This window comes from Bacillus rossius, chromosome 1 (assembly GCF_032445375.1).
Source record: "Bacillus rossius redtenbacheri isolate Brsri chromosome 1, Brsri_v3, whole genome shotgun sequence".
NCBI lineage: Eukaryota > Metazoa > Arthropoda > Insecta > Phasmatodea > Bacillidae > Bacillus > Bacillus rossius.
The window spans coordinates 84,220,981-84,236,530 of NC_086330.1; the positions used below are offsets into that span (position 1 = coordinate 84,220,981).

At 32.7% G+C, this 15,550-nt stretch overlaps 1 protein-coding gene and 1 long non-coding RNA gene across 2 annotated transcripts in view; one reads left to right on the forward strand and one right to left on the reverse strand.

Annotated features, from left to right (window-relative positions):
• Positions 1-2,993, forward strand: part of LOC134538737 (uncharacterized) — a 31,354-nt gene extending 28,361 nt beyond the window's left edge. Inside the window, exon 2 of the long non-coding RNA XR_010076207.1 lies at positions 1,627-2,993. This is a non-coding gene — a long non-coding RNA (uncharacterized LOC134538737). The remainder of the gene's footprint in view (positions 1-1,626) is intronic.
• The window catches only part of LOC134538729 (serum response factor homolog), a 155,562-nt gene that overhangs the window by 96,920 nt on the left and 43,092 nt on the right, over positions 1-15,550 (reverse strand). The gene's annotated exons all lie outside the window — the stretch shown is intronic.

Sequence of the window (15,550 nt, forward strand, 5' to 3'; positions counted from 1 at the left end):
CTTAAAATAAAACTAGAAAAATCCCTGGGTTCAATGACCTCCAGGATAGACTCCGCAAACTTCGGGCCACTGGCATTAGCAATACACAGGTATAAGTGTTTAAATTTTAGCCTATCGCAAAATCAAACCACAATTTTTTTTCTGGTCTCTAGTCATAAGTAACTTAATATAAACATAGCACTTCTAAATTTACCCATAAAGAGAGCTCCAAAAATCTACAGAATCGCTCTGATTCTCCTTCGGACTTTCCCACTTGTATCTGTATAATGTGGTCCTCCAAGGACATGCTCTTGCTTCTCAACAGTAAATGCCATACACTGACAAAAGTGACGTTCACAAAAAAAAAATGGGTGTGTGTACTTATATACACACATTAGAAGTTATACTTACTTAGCATAATAAAAAACTTACTTTAATTTTGCATGCAAACAATTAATAGAAATAAAATAAAAGGACTGGCCTGATATTATAAATACGGTTGGTTAAAGTATAAAATCAATTAAATTAAAAAAGTTCTAATAAATATTTGGTATTCAAAATTAATATAAATATGTGCATAAAATTATTTTGTAAAATAATCAATATAAAATTTAATTAATAATGAAAATCAATAAATATGCTGATTGTTTATTCTAATTTGTTTATTTGTTTATTAATTAAATAATAATGTAATAATTTATAATGCAAATTAATCATACATATGGGAACATAACCTCATGTAAATAAATATAATTGAAAAAGTTTATAAACACATGTTTATTACAAATTCAAAATAAATTAATGTTTTTAATATATGGACCAGTATTCAATATCAATCACTAAAGTATATTCAATCACTAAAGTATATGATTTAAAAGCACATATATAATTTTTATTTGTATGTAACATTTTTTTTAATAATGCACCTAAAGAATAACTTCAAAAAAGTTAAAATAATAAATGCATAGAAGCTTTAAAAATGTAATGTAAACATAGTTGTGATATTTCCATTTATCTTTTAATCCACAGATTCAAGATTAGCGACTTACCCACCAATCACTTTTTAAAATAATTAACAAACTGAAGCAAAATCTAGACAACATCCGTCTGTGATAAAAGTTGATTTTTAAATACAACTTTTCATACAGTAAAAGCATAGTACAAAATGCACTTCTATTAAACACATTGGTTTAAATAAAGAAAACCAAACTGTTTTAACTGTACCAAAATTTACAATTTTGTGACTTAAACAAGTTTAAAGGATTCAACCTTTTCTAATTAGTGACTATTTTTTGGTTCAGTAGACACAATGTGTTTCAACCTGTACAACTCTACATCATAATCATATTACTAAATCTTAAATATACTCATGATTTTGTACTATTAAATTAGGAAAATTTGCTTGAAAATGCTAATTTTTTTAAATAGTTACAGCAGAATCATTGGAAAGTAACTGATAGCTTAAATCATTGAATTAAAATTAATTTCTCCTTATTCACAATTCTTTCAAAACTCCAGGCACTGATCCCCTGCCAACTAGGCCAATGCAATTAAATCTCAGCTAGTGCAAGCCAAGGGACTATCACCTCCACACATCACAATTATTATTAACATCACAATATTTCATATTTGCACTTGTGTTCACAGATAAGCTGAGGATGTAGCCCACCCACTCTCAACGATGCCACGGAACAACCAACCAGGGACCTCTACAGACATCAGAGATGAAACCTCAAGCAAGTGAAGATGATGCTGCAATCAGCTGCTAGTAACAAGAAGACTTATCAGCAATCACCACCTCCATATCTGCTTGCAAAGAAAGTGAAGACAGGACAGCACAGACAAATGAAAATGCCACATCATAAAGACAACAGCAGCGCAGACCATTCACCATCTAGTCAGGACCATAGCTTTACCTTAAAAGTGAAGCTTTATTGTAAGAGTGTAACACAGTGTAAACCTGACCATATTAGTTGCACAGAACTGGTATGAGTCACAGTACTTTTATGAAACGAGGTGAAACTCATTATTCAAACAATTACGTAGGGAAAAAAAAATTGCATTCAACAGATTTATTGTTCTTTGAATTATTTCCCCTCCGATCATTCCCAACTTCCTCTCCACAGTTTCAACCAACATTTCTTGCTGAGTTTCATAACAAAGGTAAGTCTTAAAAGTATACCAGTTGGTTTGTGTTCAAATGAATAATTCTTAAGAACTACTGTAAGCCCTTGCATATACCACTGGCATGGACCCCGATACTATGTAACTTGTATTCACACGTCGATCACAAGGCACTTGAAAATTGCTGGCTAATCATAAATATTTATCATGGCAATTTTTATTCTGATTTACATTTAAAAAAAAATAGTTTCAGTGCAGGCAAAGATCCGAGGGGTGGACGACAGGACCTACCAGACGAATATGAAGAGAGAGTGATTTACAGGTGGTGTTGGTATTTTAAACATAATTTTTCGCACCAAAATAGGTTTCTTATAAGTAGAAAAAAAACTTCAACTAGTCAATATTTTCTCATTTCCCTTGGAACAACTGTATCACAAAAGTTCAATGAACATAATTCATCTCTGATCCAGCCATGCCTTAAAATGGCTTCTAGAGCCATAATTGCATGGTGCATTTCTGCACCTATGGTAATTGTCATTTCTGACTCCTCTATGAGTCCTGCATAAGTACCATAGTTTAAAAATGTATTTTAGAAACACCCTGTGTCTTCGTACAGAAACACAAAATATTTTTTTTTCTTAAGGTTGATTTCTAAATTTATTTTGTGAAAAGAATTAAGATAGTAAAATTTTGTTACTTTTTATTGGTGTCATGTAAAATAATTGACATCACATTACCACTGTTTTATTTAGTTACTTATTGTCATAAAAGCCAGAAAATGATGGTAAGGTAGACCAAATACTAAGTAATCCCTATATTTTTCTTTGGGGGGCAACGAAGGTCTGAAAACTGCCCAGTTTTCATTTAATGCACAAATAAACGTAAATTATAACCATATAAACTAATAAATTGCATGTTAATAAGCCTAACTTATTCCCCAGTTAGCTAATGGAAATACTATGCTGTAATTTAAGCCAATGAAGGATTAACAGACAATGGAATTATTTTTACTCTTCATACATCATGCACATAGCAATAAGCTGGAAACAACCTGTAATGTATTAATTTCTAGATGATAAGAAACAGGGCAACAAAGATTTTTGTCAAAAACTACATTAATACTCCTTTTAAGACACAAAACTGTGTACAGTTTTTCAAATATGGTCAGAAATAACTTTTTGAAGCTATTTTAAATCAATATATAATTAATTAAAATTTCAATCATTGTAAATGTTTGTGTAATTAAATACAAGTAACCGCTCATTTATGGATCTTCCTAATCAGCTGCTTCACCAAATAAATGAGCATATGGAACAGGCGTTGAAGTAGTACATATATTATTTTTTAATTTATTAAAACTTGAAACAAGTCAGAAAAATACCAAGATTTTCTGATTCGAAATAATTATCTAGGACTATGACATCTGCCAAAATACATATTTATATGCAAGAAAAAACCTTTCACAAAGTTATATGAAGCCAAATGTGCTCCCCTACATTCCTACAGCCAAGCCCAGGACCTTGCGACTACCCCCCCCCCCCCCCCCCCTTTCAAAACCTTTTATTACAGATATACCAATGATGTAAAAATTTCTTTAGAAAAATGAGCAAAACGATTGTCAAAAATTATAACTTAAGTTTGACCCCCCCCCCCCCCCCCCCTCAATAAGACCCCTCTCCCAACTATTAGTGCCCTGCACATTCTGCAGCCGCCACTGATCACCGGTGTAACAACAAATATACAAGCACCGATTAAAATTAAAATTTTCTAAAGGTTTTTGATTTTATTTTGGTTTCCATCTCATCTACAACACGTTCAACAGTCGAACTAACACCACACACGTTGAGGCAGCTGGCGAAGGACTCAACCATGGCCTACACGCTATGGTAAATTAACTATCCCAGCATGCACCTGGAGTCTTCTCGGGGACACCACGGGGAACTACAATTAGGAGGGATGGATCAAAATCCAAACCCATGTCCTTGGGATAATAGTTCAACGTTTTACCATTGTGCATTCTTATCACTAAAGTTTTTTATGTATGCATTATAATTGTAAATTTCAGCTTCAAGGAAAAATGTTAAGTAACATCAAAAAAAGAGAAGAAATATTAGAATTTCAGTCAGCATGAGGAATAATATGAGTAATAAATAACTTTCCTGAAAAAAATAATTTGAAATGAAAGAAATAAATATATACTTATTTTTTTCAGTCTTTGGAATTATAGGTTTCTTTTTTATTTTGGCTTTACATTCCTTTCCCTTTCACAGCAATCAGGCCAGCCAGTTAACTTTAAACTGAAAACTTCTGAAAATCATAATCATAGATGATTTTTTTTTTAAGAACAGTACATTTAAAAATAGGCACTGTGGAGTTCTATAGTTTTTGGTTCATGACTGGAAAGTAAACTGAGAAAATTTTTTCTTTTAAATTGGAGAGGGTTTGGTAAGTGCCTCTAAACATCATTGTGATGATTGGTTCTTTACTACACAAACAAGTAATGAAAAATAAAATGGGAAGAAAGTACATCCTTCCACTTCATGCAGTGGTAAGATGTTGGACCTTCATCATTCCAGAAGACATGAGTTTCAATACCAGTACGACCATCCTGACTATGTTTCAATGGTTTCCTTTAAGGATTTTAGACAAATGCTGCGAGGGCCTGGTTGAGTTTTGAGATTGTTTTTTAACACTTGTGTTAACCCTGACAAGGTGAAAATTACAAGTCTATTGCTAACACAATTCACAGGAAACCTTACAAGTAATGTGATATGCACAGATTATTTTCACAATTATGGCTACAGTAATGTTCACAGTCTTTATACCTTTTTTTTTAACTGTGAGGGTTTTAAAAGTTTTGCATTAAATAATAGGCCCTTAGGTTTTCTCGATGCAGTATCATCTGTGAGAAACTAAACCCAAATAAAATAAATAAAGCAAGAATTTTTTTTTTTTTTAAATAAATTTGTTACGAACCTAGTGAATTGATTCTATGCTTTGATAGCATGTAATCATCGCACACACATATACACACATATTCAATTTTTCCCCCACTTTACCATAAACCAAAGAAAATTTACAATAAAACTCCACTAGTTTCCCCCCCCCCCCCCCCCCGGCCCACCCCATTTTCACATTACTGTCCATCTGCAGCTCAGCCTAAACTGTCTTTGTCTTGGCAAACCTGACACTTCAACCTGCTTCTGTATGTGTCTACAATAAACAGACTGCAAGAGGCACTATCATTGTAAATAATAAGGCCTATCGGACAAAAAGTCAATATGGCAGCAATATATGATTACCTAGATGATAACCAACCTTAAAAATACATGAATTTCTCAAGCTAATGTTAATTTTATTAATTCTGTTTGAAGTTCAGTGGACAAAAAATGTACAATAGTAATAATATATATTTTTTAATTTATAGTCTCATGATAAATGTATAGGCATTAGTCCTGACCAACAACTGCTATGGAAGAACTCGTAACAGGTAGGAATAAAAAATTCTAACTACACATTTTTCATCCAGAGCTATCTGTCCCGCACTAAAAAGATTTTGGAAGTAATTCCATGATCAAAGCTGTTAATGTTCTGCTGCTGGCAAAAACTGGCACAGTTGGCAACACCGCACACTTACAGCTGTCCATCGACCAATGGCAGTTGAGTTGAATGGCCTCTGACAAGGTGACTTGAAGGCAGCGTGGTCAGTGCTGAACGTAGACACGTTCTATGCTCAGGGTGAACGTTGCGAAACCAGTTTCAACGAAACACATGCATAAAAACTGAGGGACAGATGCTTTAGTTCCCCAGCACAGAGGATTCATTAAATAAAAAGCTGCTTTAAATATAATGCATATGCACAGCTCGGTTGACAACAGAATAAATACCTTCAGTATTCTTTTACTATGTGGTCTGCTGACTTGTGATCCAGGGGTCGCGAGATTTGACATCCACCACGGGCATATGCGATTAACCTGCCAAGTCTGTTTATGAATCACCTCCACCCCTTCCAAGTCTTCCGGAATACTTGAGACAATGACATTGTTTAAATTAACAAAGGAAGCCCCATAGCCTTAAACCTTGTGCATCGCTGAAACATCACAGGTCTACACCTGAGCAGACACTGTCAGAACAACTAAGCTTATCGTAAATCGCGATTAAGCCGTTTAAGATTTCAGTTGTGATGTGATAAATTTGAATAAAGTTTAAATATGAGTGTTGTCTGCAGACACGAAAATGCAGTGAGATAGCGCAGAGTTATGAACTGGACTTACTTTCCAAAGAGCCCGGGTTTCAATGCCAAATCGGCAATCCTGACTGTTTAATGTGGTTGGAAATAACGCCAAGCAAATGCTGTTTCAACACCCCTGGTCTGTATCGTCTGTTTGCCTTCTCTAATTAGACAAAATAGTATATGCAAATATTGAAAAAGAAATATTGATTAGTAACTATTCAATAGTAATGTGTTTTGTAAGTTAGTTTAAGTGATGCTGCGAGCTACGAATGTACTGGTGCCAGGTAAAAAAAAAATTAATACATAGCAGTAATGCTCAGCAAGTAAAGGTACGTATTCTACAAGAGCATACATATTAAATGTAAGTAGGTAGAACATAACACATGACCTCCCCTCTCTTCAAAAAAAATCCCATTAAATTCACACTAAAACAATGCAAGCTAAAACTTCATTTAACTACTTTATATAATCAAAGGTTTGATATTTTACATGGATAACAAAGTAAAACACTGTAATATTAAGTAACATGTTGACACATTTTGAAGCGACCTACCAAAAAAAATAGTTTTGTTTGAGGTATGCAGTTAAAATCATAAACAGATTTTTAATAGCTCAATAAATGTTGAGAAGGAAATAACTAAGATAATTTAAGAGTATCCATCCCTTAAATAGGTTCTGAATAAGTCACCGGCACACTACTGTGCTTTGGAACTATCTAACAAACAAGGAAGGTGGTAGAGTGTATTCAACTATGCTAAGAAACTCGCATCCAACAGCCAATGCTGACTATGCCTCGGTAACTAACAGGTGCACTCGGGAATACAGCTGAAAATGAAACCCAGCCAACTGGGGCTGGGCAAGAACATCAACAACTCATTCCCTCAGCATCCTTCGACAAGCGAACCTATCAGGAGACTTCAATGTACTGAAAATCTTCAAACAAACTAAATAAAATTTGTACAATTTTTTTTAACTGTAACATTTTTTATAACACCTATGCTGTAATATTTTCCATTCCAAATGTTGTTTCAAGCATTTCATATGCGATGCACGTATCATTAAAACTAAACTAAAACGAACACAACCAAGATGCCAGCAAAACAAGACAGGCATCCATGCATTAAGGGTGTCGTGAAGCTGTGGCAGAATGTGCTTGATCAATGAGCAAGCTCTAGGAGAACATCATATTCTGAAAACTGCTATATTCGTGAGTGATGTCCACACAAATAACTTTAAACTAGCTACTGGCATCAGAATGGCTGCAAGCCAACAAGTCCAAATTCCAGACCTCAAACACGCAACTCAGCCCAGCAGAAGACAGCCTTAAAGGCTTGTCCTCATGCATGTTGGTTATATCACTGTCTTGTCATCATTAATAATAACCTGCCACATTAAATTTTTAGTTTTTCACTTACTGTAGCTTGTTACACAGAAGATTTTAAAATGAGATCATAGAAGCAGTTTTGAATGTGTTACTCGGCTGCAGAAACCCACAAAATGAAATTACAGAGACCCAATTTGTTAAGGAAAAAATTTTAATATTGAATTTTTAATATAAATTTAATATTTCATATTTAAATAATAACTCCTGAGTTTACAAATAGCAAAAATCATGTATCTGATGTCAACATTTTCTCCAGAACACAAAATGTAATCTATGATAATAAAAGAAATTGTAGATCTGTAGTTCGTGTAACACAGAGACGAAAAAGCCTAGGACCATAAACATGTATTTTCTCAAAACCATTTTTCAAAAACTCAATTTAGTATTTTTAATTAATTTATTTTTTTTTAGCAATTTTTAACCTATTTTCTTGATAATATCCTGGCAATGGCTATTATATTGTTAATGTTTTATTCGTGTTTGGATATTAATCCAGACTTGGTTAAATATATGTGAATATGAAGGCCCTTAAAAACTGTTGAATCCAAGATGATGCCTTTGGTTTATATATATCTTCTGATTGCCTTCATTTAAAGAATTTTTTTTAGTATTTTATAAGTTAATTTTTAAAATTTTCTTTACATTTTTTTTTATCATTTAAAGTGCAACAGTAGCATACCCACGAGGAGGGGCATGTATAATGAGCCACGAGAGAGTTCTGCCTGTAGACTGCCTTAGCAAAGTACAGGTACCCCTGGTCTGAATTCAAGCAATTAACTTCAACTGCAGGTTCATTATGACACAATATGTTGGAAACCTCTATATGACTTATGGTCTAAAGTGCTTTCTAAGGCTGGTATACATAGTTGAAGTTGGACATTTTTATTGTAAATAATAAAGACAGTATTTAGGACTGATTATGTTTCATTGAATGATCACAACTACCCTAAATTTTGTGGCTGTATCTAAATTATTTTTTTTTTAAATAATAGGGTGTAAACCCCTTTATTTTCCACAGATTTTTGTCATGTGTTACTACCTCCAATTATTTCAATGAAATAATTTTACTATGACCATAAAATTTACATATTTCAGAACATCTTTCAATTAAACATAATCCAGATGATCGGTGTTCCATCTTAAATACTTTCTCTATTATTTACAATAAAAATGTTGTTGATCTCCAACTTCAAAGACATATATATACCAGCTTTGGGAAGCAATTAAGAACTTAAGTCGTATAGAGGTTAGCAACTTATTTTGTAGTGATATAGCTGCAACCGAAGTTTGTCTGTCAAATTAAGATTCACTCTGTACAGTATAACATACAAAAAATTGTCTTTGTTGAAAAAAAATGGCATGAAATGCAATAACAAAACATGAGTATGAGACGAGCCTTACCAAGCATACCATGGAGCACACAAGCAACTGGACAGACTGAACTGCCAGCCAAATTCTGTGGCTCAGAAACAATAAGGAAACTATGAGAGCAAAAGCAAATTTTAACTAGCTGTGCTAGAGATTTATAGAAAGAAATATTTACTCTTCCAGTCTACAACACAATCTAAAAAGATTTCAACCAATTTTCCAAAATATGTATAACTAGAAATTAGGTCAAAGTAAAATAAAAAAAATACTTATTTGTTACTATTATCCTAGGTACAACACTAAAAAAGATTACTTAAATAATAAATAGCAAAATTACTAGCATTACCAACTCATTCTAATCATGGCAACAATATTAAGATCTTTTATTAAAATCATAAAATATTTTCATTATGTTGTGTGTAAAAATAAATTAATGTTTTTGCTTGACTATAAAAATCAATATATATTCAAATTTTATAGTAAAAAAATCCATTCAAAAAATTAATCATTTATTAAAATGTTGACTTTAAAAGTACCTTGTTGAATAAACCTACTTGCTGAGTAGATGTTAAGTCAGTTAAATATAACCTAAACAGTTAAGCATTCAAAATACTAAAATTATGACTTTGCTGAATTTTAACATATTTTAAGAAAAATATTACAAAGATCATAAACCTTAATATTAAAAGTGTTTAGAACATGAACATATAAGGATAAAATCTGGAATGTAAAATGAACTTTATGTGCTAAGATGGTCTTCAATTTTGGACTTCGAAAATAATTTCCATTCCGACCAAAGAACAAACGCCAACACGTGCCCAATTATAAATTTTCACTTGCCATATAAAGAGAACAAAACCAGTTTTTCAGGAATGGTTTTCTGACAGCGTAATTACACTGCTACAGATTTTTTACTCGTTATGTAGCAAAATGGAATAAATTTTTAACAGGTTATCTCATTTACCACTTGCAACATACCTGCATAAAAGGTTTTTGCACTGGCAAAAAAATTACATAGCTATTAAAAAAAAAAATGTTTTTCAAATCAATGAAAGCAATCAACAACTTACATGACAAATATTCAAAATTTATCACTTGAAGCCCAAGCAAAATCCATCACCAGAAAGAATCAAATATAAAGAAAAATTTATTTAGCTTCTGCAGACAAAGTTTCACTACCTAAAAAGTGTATTTTAAACAAAATGAAAAGATATTTATTTTAATAAATTATAAATATAAATTCACAATATATTCAGCAGATGACTTTTAAATGGTAAATTATACTAATTTTAACAACTAAAAAATAAGTTATTTTATGTTCAGAAAATAAATACGACCTAAACTTTTCAAGTGAACTAGTCATTGTTTTTATTTTCAAGTTTGAGTGTTTTGAGAAGACACAATCAAAATAGCTTTTAGTCATACTCATTACAACATGGTGGCATGCCTACAAAATCTATATCTCAAAATATATTAATTAATGAGGCATGAGTAATGTGTTTTTTTGTGTGTAAAAAGGAAGCAAAAACTTTAAATAGGTGTTTAGTTATCAGCATCAATAAACTTCAGATTTAAGGTCAATTAACAATATTTTCTAAATATCCAAAAACATTCATGAAATATCTATTCTTCTAACAAAATGACTTCCATAATAATACTTCACTACTGGTACAGAGAGCTACCAATGCATTTCCAATCCAGAAATCTTACAAATCAAGATTTTAAAAAATTGCTATTAATAAAAACTTGCTGGAACTTTACAAATCCAGTTGTTAGTTTAATGTAATTTCTAAAATACTTTGAGTGACAAATCAAAATGCAAAGCCATGCAATGTTTGCTTTTACATATAGAGCAATTTAAAAAAATTTTCTCCTCAATAACTTTTCCCAACAAATACCACAACTTATTCATAAAAAAATTTACTTTAAAAAAGTATAAAAATATTAATATCTGGATTCACGTAAATTAATCGTCTCATTCTCATAACAGTTATCAAAAAAGGAGCAAGGGTAAATGCATACAAGAAGAGTTACATAAACTTTCTTTTAGTCTATTTATTTTGTTCATAACAATTATTTTAAACTGGACATTTTTCTGCCGCCCAGAAGCAGCAGTTGTTTTCAAAACAAAAAACAACACAACAGGTGCTCACACACAACTACCGACTTTCTACATCAACCTGCTCGCTCGCTAGGAAATGCGTGGCAAGCACATTACAAGCTCAGTGTGGGTGAGAGCGCTACTTCACAAGCCAACAACTTCCATGACCTTTGTAGAAGTCTTTCCAGACCATGCACCATGCGCCCAATCACATTTCTAGTGTCAAGAAACGTGCTGCTGACCGTTACTCGGTTTCTGCGCGTGGATTTGCTCAACTCTTTCACTCATTAACAATGAACATACAAATACGTCAAGAATGCAAAATGTGTAGCTACACAACACAAGCAGAGTGCAAAACAATATAAAGTCAGGATTCAAAGCTAGAAATTCTCGCAACATTCTATTTGCGATGAGCTAAGTTGTTATAACCTCAGCTTAAGTACAACTGATTTGAAAAATACAATTTAACAAGCTACAAAAATAATTAGTTTGATAAACTAAAAAACCAACTTACGTCTTGAATTATTAAAATGCAAAAAAAAATTTCTCAACAGTAAAATATTTAAGATATGTCAATGAAGGATTAAAAATTCAATAACTTCACAACAAACAAATTATCATTTAATTCTACTAAAATATTATGAAAATTTTCCTGACGGTAGGTAAGTTATATATTTGTTTTGGTACAAGCTTTGGTCATAACAACAGTAATGCAAGAACCAAAAAATTACATTCATGCTTTGAACACAATTCACTAAAGTTTCTTGTAGAAACTACTTTTGACTGTCATCTCAAAAGCACAACAAATACATTAAAAAAAAAAAAAAGAAATATACATTCTCAAGATAACATACAATAAAATTTAATGTTGTACTTAACTAAGAATAAATATTTTTTTTAAATTTTACGTAAAAAAAATTGTTACGTATCACTAAACACACAAAAATAATAACATATATACAGACTTCACGAAGCACATGCTGAAATTCCCAAACCATTTTGGACAGTGGTCACAAAATGATTTGACATGTAAGGGCCAAGGTGGGAGTGAAGGCACAGAACACAACGCATCACAGAAGTTCACGACGAGGTTATACTGGTTATCTGAGGTCTGGTGAACAACAATACATCAGCAAGTCCTGCTATGAACATGGCCGACTATTAAGTTTAAGTTATCTGCAATTATGTTTTGCAAAAATGACCTGACAAAATATGCCCTACTGAAGTTGTTTTAAAGTTATTTTCTCCTTGGGAAATATGAATCAAAACAGTTAGGAACCCACATCAAAATTTTGGGGGTATTTGTCTGTTCAATTCAAAGAGTTTCAATTTTTTGTTTTATTTTTGTAAAAAAACTGTTACAGTAATAAGACTTTTATAAATTTTTTGCCATAACAATACATTTGTTTCTGAAACTTTGTAAGCAAAAGCATGAACAAAAACTTTACCCCTAAAATGCCATTCATAAGTTCCATCATCAATGACAGATATACGTTACTCGAAATATTAAGTACTTAGAAACGAAACTGTATTTAACATTGTTATTACAGAGATATGTATTTATATACCGATCTGATTTTATAAGAGGACTTGCTGCCTTTAGAAACTAAAAAAAAAAAAGCCCAGTCATACAACACAGCTTGGTTTATAATACAGAGCGAAAGCCTTACCTTGTCGTCCAGAACCAAGCACTGTACAGCACCAACTGTTTTAACTTACAAGGGTCCCAACCTTTACACATGTACACTGCACCTACACCACCACAAGTTGCTGCCAAAAACATTTTGTACCATAAAAAAACTTTTAATTGCTAGAATTTCTCACTACACCATCACATCCTATGCAGACTACCCTTGAAAGGCTTCACAAAAAGAAGACCCACGCCGACATTCTGTACTTTATTTATGTTTGGAGTATAAAAAAGGAATTACAGCAAAAAAAATTAAATAAAAATTAAGCAGCAACAATTCTAATGCTGTATAGTGTTAAGTCAGTAATGTTGAGAAAAAAGTTATGCCTCAAACACACAGGCTGGGAAATAACTTATTTTCTCGGTCACATTATAAAAAAGAAAAAAAATTATATGATTAATAAGTTCTCTATTCCTGAAAATGTATTTGTTTAAGTATTTTAAAAAGATTAGGGACTTTTAATTGGTATTTTTATCTTCCAAGCCAGCCAAAATATCAAGAACATTATCCTTGTGTTTGCTGCCAAGCTCTTAGGTAAACAGAGTGGGTGAGTAAGCGCAGCCATACATTTCGTCGCTCTTTCTCACTATGAAAGTTTCATCTCGGTTCAAGTACGAAACTAAACGAGGAACTGTTCAAGTGAATTGTTATTTAACTTTGTTTAAATCCTGCCCTAAAAAAATACTGAACCTTCATTGGTACTTAAACTGTATCACTTGCACAGAAATGTACCTAAAATCATTAAAAAAAAACTTTAAATTTGATAAGTAATTCTTGCTGTTGTTCAATGGCCACATTAAAAGGTTTGGTTGCAGCTATAAACATTTTTAAATACTTTTTCTTCATAACATTGTTTATTTTAACTTTAAAAATAAACCTGAGCAGTATGTTTAAACTCCCAAACAACGGGATTAGCCGCAACATAACTCAGTAATTATGAACATAACAAGTTATTGCAGCAAGATACATGAAGCGAAGTACTACCAACTTGAACAGAACACATGCACTGAAGTCAGTGGGGCCAACTCTGCGCTATCTTTAATACATGCTTTAAAGCATAAAGATAAGCAATAAACTTGATAAATTTATTCCATAAACTGTGCCCAAAATAAAACATATTTTGCAACATGTAAGAAAGTACTTAATTTTAAGTACTGGGCTGTTGAAACTTAAGTTAGAAAGTTTCAAAATTTGGATAACATTTGCAAAAAAAATTTTTGCTGGAAACCTTAAAGTTAATAATTTTGTTAATCTGTAAGTGAATGAGAACAGTCCAATTATCAAACATTACCATAATGCTCAGTCTCGCCAAAATAAACTGTGAAAAGTCCAAATTTTCTTTCTAGACAGATAACAAAGCAATAAATAACCACTCTGGTTTGTTTTGAATATATATTTTTACAAGGGAAAAATGTATAGTCTAATCCCAATTACACAAGGTCACCTTGAGCACATGCAAATGGGATGACAACTTGCACTATAGCACTCACGGCAACTCCCGACCAAGTCAACGACAGCTATCACTACACCCTGACATATTGTTAATGATCCCAAATATGATTCAGACAGCACTGTCGACACCATGCTCAACGCTATTGTCATGACTAAGTTAAATAACCAAACTAGTGCAATCTTGGCTGCCAAGACCATAACATCAGCAGCTCTCCAATCTTTGCCTAACGTGAAGGACATGACTTTATTTACTGCTGCTTAGTACAATGTTAACTAATTTTTTGTTAAGACTTTATACAAGGTAAAAACTGGTGACAGCAATTACAAACATAGTTAACAGTTCGGCCATGAAGCCAAGATTTACCGTGAATGCATTGTACTGAAAAAACCTAGCCTATTATTTGAAATTTCGCTGTTAGTTTAATGCAACTTAAATCTTTAAAAAAAATCCCAAACTTTTTTACCAGTGTATAACATCTAAAAAACACTGGCTATCAATAATTTACGTGTTTTACATCAAAACTACTGACAGGCACCTGATGACTGGTCCTACTCGGCTGCTGTGGGTCGCTTCCAGTCTGGTTCCACAAGAACCATTACCACCGCGTGGGTCAACAATCTTGTCACCGCGGGAAAACAAACCTTACTTCCAGACACAGGGAAAACTTCACATGTTCATCTGGCAATACCACAGGACTTCAGGTACTAACAGCCCACAAGCTCATAGACACTCGACACAAAGTGAAAAATCATATGTGATTTAGATAAACCCCCCTGACATAAGCTACCGCTAACTTTGAATTATTTGGCCTCCATAATATAAGTAGGCCAAGGATATTTCATTTATGCAAAGTTTAGTTCTGAGTTTTAGCATAAAATACTGCTATGCATCAATAAAACTGAATCAAGTCCTACTTGACTGAAAGACATAAACTGCCTCTTGCTTACAACATGGAACCAAAGTCTATCTTGGTGATGCCTTAGCTCTCTGTCTGTGTAAGCATCTCTAATGAGGCATTAATATATTTTAAAAAGCTCACTTGCAAACATAAAATAAACCCAGTGATGAAGTCATCAATTTATCGTCAATCAGACGAATTTCTACCCAGATTTCAGTAACCTTTTATTTCATCTTCCATTCAATAAAAGTAATACTTTAAAAAATGGTTGCGATGCGAAGGTTAGGCACCAGTGGTCTGGATGCCTTTGCCAAATGA